The following is an 8,845-nucleotide window of genomic DNA, read 5'->3' on the forward strand; positions in this document are numbered from 1 at the left end:
GAGAACTAGAGAAAAGAAATCTGCAGGGACGTGGACTTGAGAAATCAGTGAGAATGAAATGATAAGGCCAAATGTTTTCACGAAATAAGTCTCTTTAACAGAAATGCCTAGGACTTCTTTTTATAATTTTTTTAAATGTTTTTCTTTATTTTTGACAGAGAGAGACAGCATGAGTAGGAAGGGTCAGAGAGACAGGGAGACACAGAATCCGAAGTCAGGCTCCAGGCTCTGAGCTGTTAGCACAGAGCCCGACGCGGGGCTCGAACCCACAAGTTGCGAGATCATGACCTGAGCCAAAGTCGGAGCTTTCACCGACTGAGCCACCCAGGCGCCCCAGGACTTCTTTATCCTAGCACAGGTAGTGAGAAGAAACTCAAAGGGCAGACTGTGATGGGTTTTCAAGTTACTTGGGGTTTAACCTTGAACCTTTCCAGGAGACTACTAGGAGTAAAGATCTTGACCTCTACTCCCCATCCCCTCAGCTTCATGCCCCCAAACTCATCCCCTTAACGATGGATTCAACATGCCATGCATGCCCTCTGTCCCTACATTCCCATCTTTAAGAATCTCCAGTACCATCTTGCAATTTCAATTGAAAAGTTCCTTTCAGGCATCTTCATGAGCCACAATCCCATGAGGAGAATTATGTCCTATGGCCAGTTTACTTAATGTGGATTTAGGAGGTCTTTCTATTATATCTAGCCTCTAGTCATATTTGTTTCAAGTTTATATAATAAACTATCTACCCAGACATTGTCATCGAACTTCATTTTCATTTGCCTACTAATGCTGCACATCAATTAAGAATAATCATATTAGGGGCATCTGGGTAGCTCAGTTGGTTGAGCTTTGGACTTTGGCTGAGGTCATGATCTCAAGGTTCCTGGGTTCCAGCCACCCATCTGCCTCTGTGCAGACACCTCAGAGCCTGGAGCCTGCTTTGGATTTTTGTCTCTGTCTCTCTCTGCCCCTCCCCTGCTCATGCTTTGTCTGTCTCTCTCTCTCTCAAAAATAAATACACATTTTAAATTAAAAAAAAAAAAGAATAATCATATTAGGGATGTCTGGATGGCTCAGTCGGGTTAAGTCTCAGACTTTGGCTCTCATGTCAGGATCTTGTGGTTCCTGGATTCAAGCCCTTCATCAGGCTCTGGGCTGACAGCTCAGAACCTAGAGCCTATTTCAGATTCTGTATCTCCCTCTCTCTCACTCTGCCTGTACGCAGCTCATGCTCTCTCTCTCTCTCTCTTTCTCTCTCTCTCTCTCAAAGATGAATAAACATTAAACAAACAAACAAAAAAGAATAATCATATTACCTCAAGTTAGGCTTCAGGTTTTAGTGACACTTCCTTTATATACCTTTCCTACCCCTATACTGTTTGCTAAGTAATCATTCCTTAGGTATCTTGCTGTCATTTATGCACTCAGTTCTGGCCTAAATAGCACCCATATCTGGCTCAGATAATGTGATAACACAAGTGCACTCCTTTGACCCAAGGCCTCTTCAAACCGTCTTCTCCTTCCTGCCCTCGGATTATTTTTTTTCTTTTCTTTTCTTTTCTTACCCCCATTGCTGTCTATCTAGGTAAATGGTGCCACCTTGGCCACATTGGGCCAAGCCAACAAAGTGGGATTCTGTGTTCCTTTTCTCTCAACTTTCACATCCAGGTGGTCTGTTTCTTCAGTCTATCTACTCCATTCCCTCCCATTACCACTTAGTTCAAATCACTATCATCTCTTCCTTGAATTACTTCCATAGTTCAAAAAACAGCCACTGTTTTCATTCTTCCCCCACTTGAAGCCATTTTTTCCTATTGTACAAACATAGTATCATCCTTACAGCTTAAAAATGTAACAATTGTTTAACATCATTTAATACTCATCCGTGTTCAAAATTTTCTATTTATCTAAAATTAGAATCTGAACTGGATGGGGGCACTTGGGTGGCTCAGTCAGTTGAGTGTCCGACTTCAGCTCAGGTCATGATCTCACAGTTCATGGGGTCCAGCCCCATGTCAGACTCTGTGCTGACAGCTCAGAGCCGGGAGCCTGTTTCGGATTCTGTGTCTCCCTCTCTCTCTGACCCTTCCCTGCTCTCGCTCTCTTTCTCTCAGAAATTAAAAAAAAAGCATCTGTACTAGATGATGGACCTATAAATGACATAATCAAAACAATCAGCAAAATTTGAGGGGGGTGGTGTTTGTAGATTAGATGGCAGGAGTGTATTAGTATTCATTTCCTGACATTAGTTGTACTCTGGTCACTTAGAAAAATGCCCTTGTTAATAGGAAATTTGCACTGCAGCCTTAATGGGTAATAGGAATATGCAGTTAGCTCTCAAATGATTCAGAAAATAGAGGGAGAGATGATAAGTCACAGGTAGAATAAGGACTATTGGGGAATTTAGTTAAAGGACATATGAAAGTTCTTTGGATGATTCTTGTAACTTGTATGTAAGTTTGAGGATATTTCAAAGTAGAAGTTTCACAACAAAAGAAACTGACAGATCATTTTCCAAAGCGGTTGTACCATTTTATATTCCCATCAGTTTATGAGAGTTCTAGGTATTCTACATCCTTGCTAGTAATTGGTATTGTATAGTTTAAACATTGTAATAGATGTGTGGTAATAGTTCACTGGGTCTTAATTTACATTTTCCTAACGACTAATGATGAGCATCTTTTCATGTGCTTATTTTGACATTCATATATTTTTGTTCAAATCTTCTGCCTGTATTATTTGTTTGTTTGTTTGTTTAAATTTACTTATTTTAAGTAGACTCCATGCCCAGCAGGGAGCTCAAAATGGGGTTGAACTCAGGACTCTGAGATCAAGACCTGAACTGATATCAGGAGTTACATGCTTACCTTGACTGAGCCAGCCAAGGGTCCCTCTTCTGCCCATTTTAAAAATTGAGCTATTTGTTTTCTTATCATTTTGTTTTGCGAATCCCCTATATATTCTCAAACTAAGTCCTTTATCAGATGTATGATTTATAAAGCTTTTCTCCCAGTCTGTGGCTTCCCTTTTCATTCTCTTAACAGCGTTTTACAAAAAGCGTTGTTGTTTACATTTTTTTTTTTTTTTTGCCTTCCACCTCCCTTCCATGTATAGTTCTTACTTTTGAGGAAGTTCAGATTTATCAATTTTTTCTCCTATGAATCGTGTTTTATAGTGACAAAACATTTTTGCCTAACCCAAGATCACAAAGATTTTTCCCTATATTTTCTTCAAAAGATTCTATAGTTTTAGGTCTTACATTTAGGTCCTATCATGGAGTTTTAGTTGAAAAATTAAATATATACCCACCATAGGACACAGCTATTCCACTCTCAGGTTTTTAACCCAGAGATATGAAAGCACGTATATATTAATGTCCATGACACCCTAATCCCCAAACTGGAAACAATCCAAAATGCTTATCAACAGCATTTGAAAATAAATTGAGATACATCAATACAGTGGGATACTCTCCAGCAATAAAAAAGAGAACACTATCCATGTGGTAATAAAATAAATGAATCTCAGAGTAATTGTGCTGAGTGAATAATGCCAGACATTCATACACTATGCTCCATTTATATAAAATTCTAAAGAAAACAAATTTAGGGGCGCCTGGGTGGCTTAGTCGGTTAAGCGTCCGACTTTCGCTTAGGTCATGATCTCACGGTTCATGGGTTCTAGCCCCGCGTCGGGCTCTGTGCTGGCTGCCAGCTCAGAGCCTGGAGCCTGTTTCAGTCTGTGACTCCCTCTCTCTCTGACCCTCCCCTGCTTACGCTGTCTCTCTCTCTCTCCTAGAAATAAATAAAAAGCATTTAAAAAAAATAAAGAAAACAAATTTAGTAATAGAAAAGAAGTGATTGGCTGGGATAGGGATGCTAGGGATAAGCCAGAGGGAGGGATTTGAGAAGGACAAGAAGAAACTCTTAGGGCTTAAGAATATAGACATTATTTTGATTGTGGTGATGGTATGCTGTCCTCAGCAGCACGAATACTAAAACTGGAATGATTGTGGTAATGTTTTCACAGATGTATCCATATATCACTGCCAAACAGTACAATGTGAGTATATTCGATTTATTATATGTCAATTATACTTTAATAAACTGTTCAAAGAAAAAGGTCATTGTTTTACTTAGTTTCACAGTGTGTTTGGGGTTTTTTAGTTTTGTTAATTTTCCACATCAAGATCCAAATAAAGTCCACACTTTGCATTTCGTTGCTCTCTGTCATTTAGTTAGCTCAGGAGGCTTGGGATGTACAAACTCTGTACCATGTAAAGGAAAGACTGGCCCTTAGGTCAACCCTGGGAGATAACTTCTAAGTTCTTGGAGCACCCAGCCTGATAAGAGTATCATTGTATACGTGGGGTTTACAAAGAACTTTTCAGAATACTTCCAAATTTTCTTATTCTCCAGACCTTCTCTAAACCCTTAGATCAATTCCTCAAGGAACAGTCTCTGCTCCCCCATATACTCCCTGCTTCCCCAAAGTACCTCTCCTGATCTTACCATTTACCTTTAACTTCCCAAGGAAAAGCTCCCAGATTGGCTGTTGTACCCCAAATCTTAAAAACCACAGTCCCTTTTCCCTTCATTCCTTAAGGTTATTTTCACTGGATGGTGAATTCTGGGTCAATAGTTCTTTTCTTTCAGCACTTGAAACCTGTTTTGCAACTTCCTTCTGACCCATACAGTTTCAATGAGAAATCTGCTGTCATTCACATTGTTTTCACCCTATAGGTAATGTGGTATTTCTCTTTGGCTACTTTCCAGGTTGTCTCTTTTTTTTCCTTTCCTCCTCCTCCTCCTCCTCCTCTTCCTTCTCCTTCTTTTCATTTCTTTTTTTTTTTTTTTTTTTTTGCCTTAGTGTCCAGAGTTTGACTATGGTGTGTCTTGGTGTGGATTTTTGCTACACCAAGCTTCTCGGATCTCTAGATTTTTGCCAAATAGGGGAATTTTTTTCAGCCATTACTTCCTTGAATACTTTTCCTGCTTTGCCTTCTTTCTCTCCTCCATCTAGGAAGTAAAAGCACTTATTTGTTCTTGCAGCTTGGTGACCTGGCAGCCAGAAACAGGAGAGGTAATGTAGCTCCTGCTGTTCGGGAAAGTATGAAATAAAAGTTACTTAGTGACTTTTACATTACTTTGTGGGTATTTGTGTACATTTACACATGTATATACCCTAATGAAGCTTGTCCTTTAAATTCTGGAGTAAGCTAAGTATATACTTTTATTCCAATCCTGTGCCATTAATTCTTAGTCAGACTATGAGTCATAGTATTTGATAGTCATATCTCATCTTTTAGCAAAGAAGATATTACTATCTTGATCATTTAACTCATCATAATAGGTCCTAGGTAACTTTTGACTCTTTCAAAAAAAAATCAAATTTATTCTTAAAGGATATATTTGTTATGATCAGGGATATAGGAAAGAATGTGCCAGCTTCTGAAGTCATAAAGTGATGTTGGAGTCACAAAAAGATGTTGACAAGTCCTGATATTCTTCAACAGCTAAACAGCTTCCAAAAGTGATTCCTTTAAAGGTGATAATACTCATATATATTTTAATTTTCGCATATTTGCTATTAAATAACTAGTTAGGGATTTTTTTATGACTACTTTGTGGATGTGCATGTATGTGTGAAATTAGTGAGGCTCTCTGGGGGAGGGGAGTATTAAAGCTTCCACCTCCCAGATATTCTTTATGAATTGAATAGCAATTTATTAAATAATAGTGCAAGGACTATTACAAATTAGGAAACTGAATTAGGAGATATATTCATGATTCATATCAGTAGAAAACCATTTCCCAATCCACATATTGAGATAATTTACAATACATGGGAAGACTATCTTTTAAACAGATTATTGCTTTGATGGTAACTTAGCATACTAAAAACTAAGAACCACAAAGTAAACATGTTTAGCCTAATAACGTAAAGGCAAATTCTGGACTTCTAAATCTTCAAGTAAAATTTTCCAAAGCCACACTGTCCTTTGCTAATTGCAAATTAGATGGTTCTCACATTTTTTTAAATATGAGGCTTGTTTGGCAGTATTTCACTTAAATATACAAAGAGAATTATTTTTCCCCTTTGATATTGTTTTCTTTAAGTGTAACTAAGCAGAAATGGATCTTATATAGTTAACTTTTATTGATTTCCTATAATGTGCCAGATACTGTTAGAGGTTTTCATTACTTCAATATTTTATTGTCCACAAAATAACCTTACATAATAGACATTTTAAAAAAGTAATCTCGGGGCGCCTGGGTGGCTCAGTCGGTTAAGCGTCCAGCTTCGGCTCAGGTCATGATCTGACAGTTGTGGGTTTGAGCCCCGCGTCGGGCTCTGTGCTGACAGCTAGCTCAGAGCCTGGAGCCTGTTTCGGATTCTGTGTCTCCCTCTCTCTCTGACCCTCCCTGTTCATGCTATGTCTCTCTCTCTCTCAGAAATAAATAAAACATTAAAAATTAAAAAAAAAGTAATCTCTACATCCAACAAGAGGCTCAAACTTATGACCCTGAGATCAAGAGTCACATGCTGTACTGCCTGGGCCAGCCATATGTCTCCCAAACAGGTGTTTTTATCCTTATTTGGTAGATGAGGAACTAAACTTAGAGAGATTGTGTTAACTGCCTAGTGTCACAAATGGAAATGGCAGAGTAGGCATTCAAACCCAGATCCAACTGACTCCAACATTCATGCTGTCCCCTTTGCCTCCACTATACTAGAATATTTTATCTTGAGGGAGTTGGTAGGTTTGCCGATATAAAGAGACAATCTGGTTTCCAGGAAAAAAATAATTAGATTATCACATGCACTAAGCTTAAGTACTCTCCAAATGACATAAATTTGTTAGAAACCAATGTGGTTTTGGACATGAAAAAAACCAATAGTTCAATTTAAAGATACCCAGAGGCTTTATTATCAGTCACCAGTTTTATTTTACAAGGGTATGGGATATCCTTATTGCCACTACCAATATACACAAGGATTTTTAAAATTTATTTTGAGAGAGAGACAGAGAGAGAGACATAAGAGACTGCAGGAGAGAGGCAGAAAGAAAATCCCAAGTAGGCTCCATGCTCTCAGCTTGGAGTGTCATGCAGAGCTCAAACGCATGAACTATGACACTATGATCTGAGCCAAAACCAAGAGTTGGACACTTAACCAACTGAGCCATGCAGGTGCCCCTATATACACAGAGATTTTTTAAAGTCCTGATTCAATACTTTCCATTCCTCAGGAATAAAATAAAGTCTGTGCTTTTTTTTTTTTTTTAATATGGAACACTTTATGAATTTGTGTGTCATCCTTGTGCAGGGGCCACGCAAAACTTCTCTGTATTTGTCCAATTTTAGTATATGTGCTGCCGAAGTGAGCACAAGTTTGTGCTTTCTTAAATATGCAGGCCCCAGTTTTCGTAATTATATCTGGCAGTATAATCTGGGTTATGCTATGATACTGAGCAGTTCTAAAAATCTTGGTTGTTTAGTATAATCAAGGTTTATTTCTCACTCATACAAAATTTGTTGTGGGTCTGGGTGGTTCACCAGGACTTTCCTGCCCTCCCCGAATCCTCCATGATAATTCAGAAATATAGGTTACTTCTGAGCCCATGTTTTAGCTTTTCCAGTTCAAACCAAGGCCCCTGCCACTACTGCAATAACAGGGCAGCAGAGAGACTTGAGGATCACAAACAGCTTTACACTACCACGGCCCAGAAAGGATTTGTCACTTTTGCCCACATATCGTTAGTCATAATAGTCACATGACCCTGCCCACTTGCAAGGGCAGCTTGCAAAGAAAAGAAAAGTAGTCTTCTGTGTATCTGGGAGAAGAGAGTAAGATAGTGTTGAAACCCAATAAAAGTAACATAATAATGTGCATCAGGCATGTCGTATATAGGCACAGAAATAGCCATGTGGAAACAGAACGACTGGTTCCAGGTGGGTAGCCTGGGGCCATAAGGACCCTTTACTAGGCATGCTGCTGCTTGGGCTTACCAACTCAAAATACTCCTATTTCTCCGGTTTTTCTCTTCTCTTTACCTTTCATGAGAGGCCACATGGGTTGTGTGAGGCTATGGGGTCAGGGACAAGAAGGAGGAGGCGGAGGAGGAGATCCTCACTGAAGAAAGGAAAGGGAGAAAGGAGGAAAAATAAAATAATCCCAGGCTCCTCTTCACTTACCCCCACATTTTGGGCTTTGTAATTATCCTAAATCCTATTCCATCTATTCTTCCCCCTACCTAAGCCCCCTCCTGCTTGCTGTTTAATAAATGCCCAAGAGGGGGCCCTGGATGGCTCAGTTGGTTGGGCGGCCGACTTCTACTCAGGTCATGATCTCATGGTTCATAGGTTCAAGCCCCATGTCAGGCTCTGTGCTGACAGCTAGCTCAGAGCCTGGAGCCTGTTTCAGATTCTGTATCTCCCTCTTTCTCTGACCCTCCTCTTCTCACGCTGTCTCTGTCTCTCAGAAATAAATAAAAAACATTAAAAATAATTAATAAATGCCCAAGAAAGTTGGAATCTGGGAACTCTTTTGAAGATAGATGAATCATATTTTAAAAAAAAATTTTTAACATTTATTTATTTTTGAGAGACAGAGCATGAGCAGGGGAGGGGGAGGAAGAGAGGAAGATGCAGAATCCAAAGCAGCCTCCAGGCTCTAAGCTGTTTGTTAGCATAGAGCCCCAAGCGCGGGGCTTGAACTCAGGAACCATGAAACCATGACCTGAGCTGAAGTCGGATGCCCAGCCGACTGAGCCACTTGGGCACCCCTTGTATATATTTATATATATATATATATATATATATATATATATATTTTTTTTTTT

At 39.3% G+C, this 8,845-nt stretch overlaps 1 non-coding gene across 1 annotated transcript; it reads right to left on the reverse strand.

Moving 5' to 3' along the window:
- Positions 1–7,284: 7,284 nt before the first annotated feature.
- Positions 7,285–7,391, reverse strand: LOC144231997 (U6 spliceosomal RNA). Its single transcript, XR_013335279.1, has one exon. It is a non-coding gene; the product is annotated as a U6 spliceosomal RNA (small nuclear RNA).
- Positions 7,392–8,845: the final 1,454 nt, after the last annotated feature.

This window comes from Crocuta crocuta, unplaced genomic scaffold (genome assembly GCF_008692635.1).
Source record: "Crocuta crocuta isolate KB4526 unplaced genomic scaffold, BGI_CrCroc_1.0 scaffold102, whole genome shotgun sequence".
In the NCBI taxonomy this organism is placed as follows: domain Eukaryota; kingdom Metazoa; phylum Chordata; class Mammalia; order Carnivora; family Hyaenidae; genus Crocuta; species Crocuta crocuta.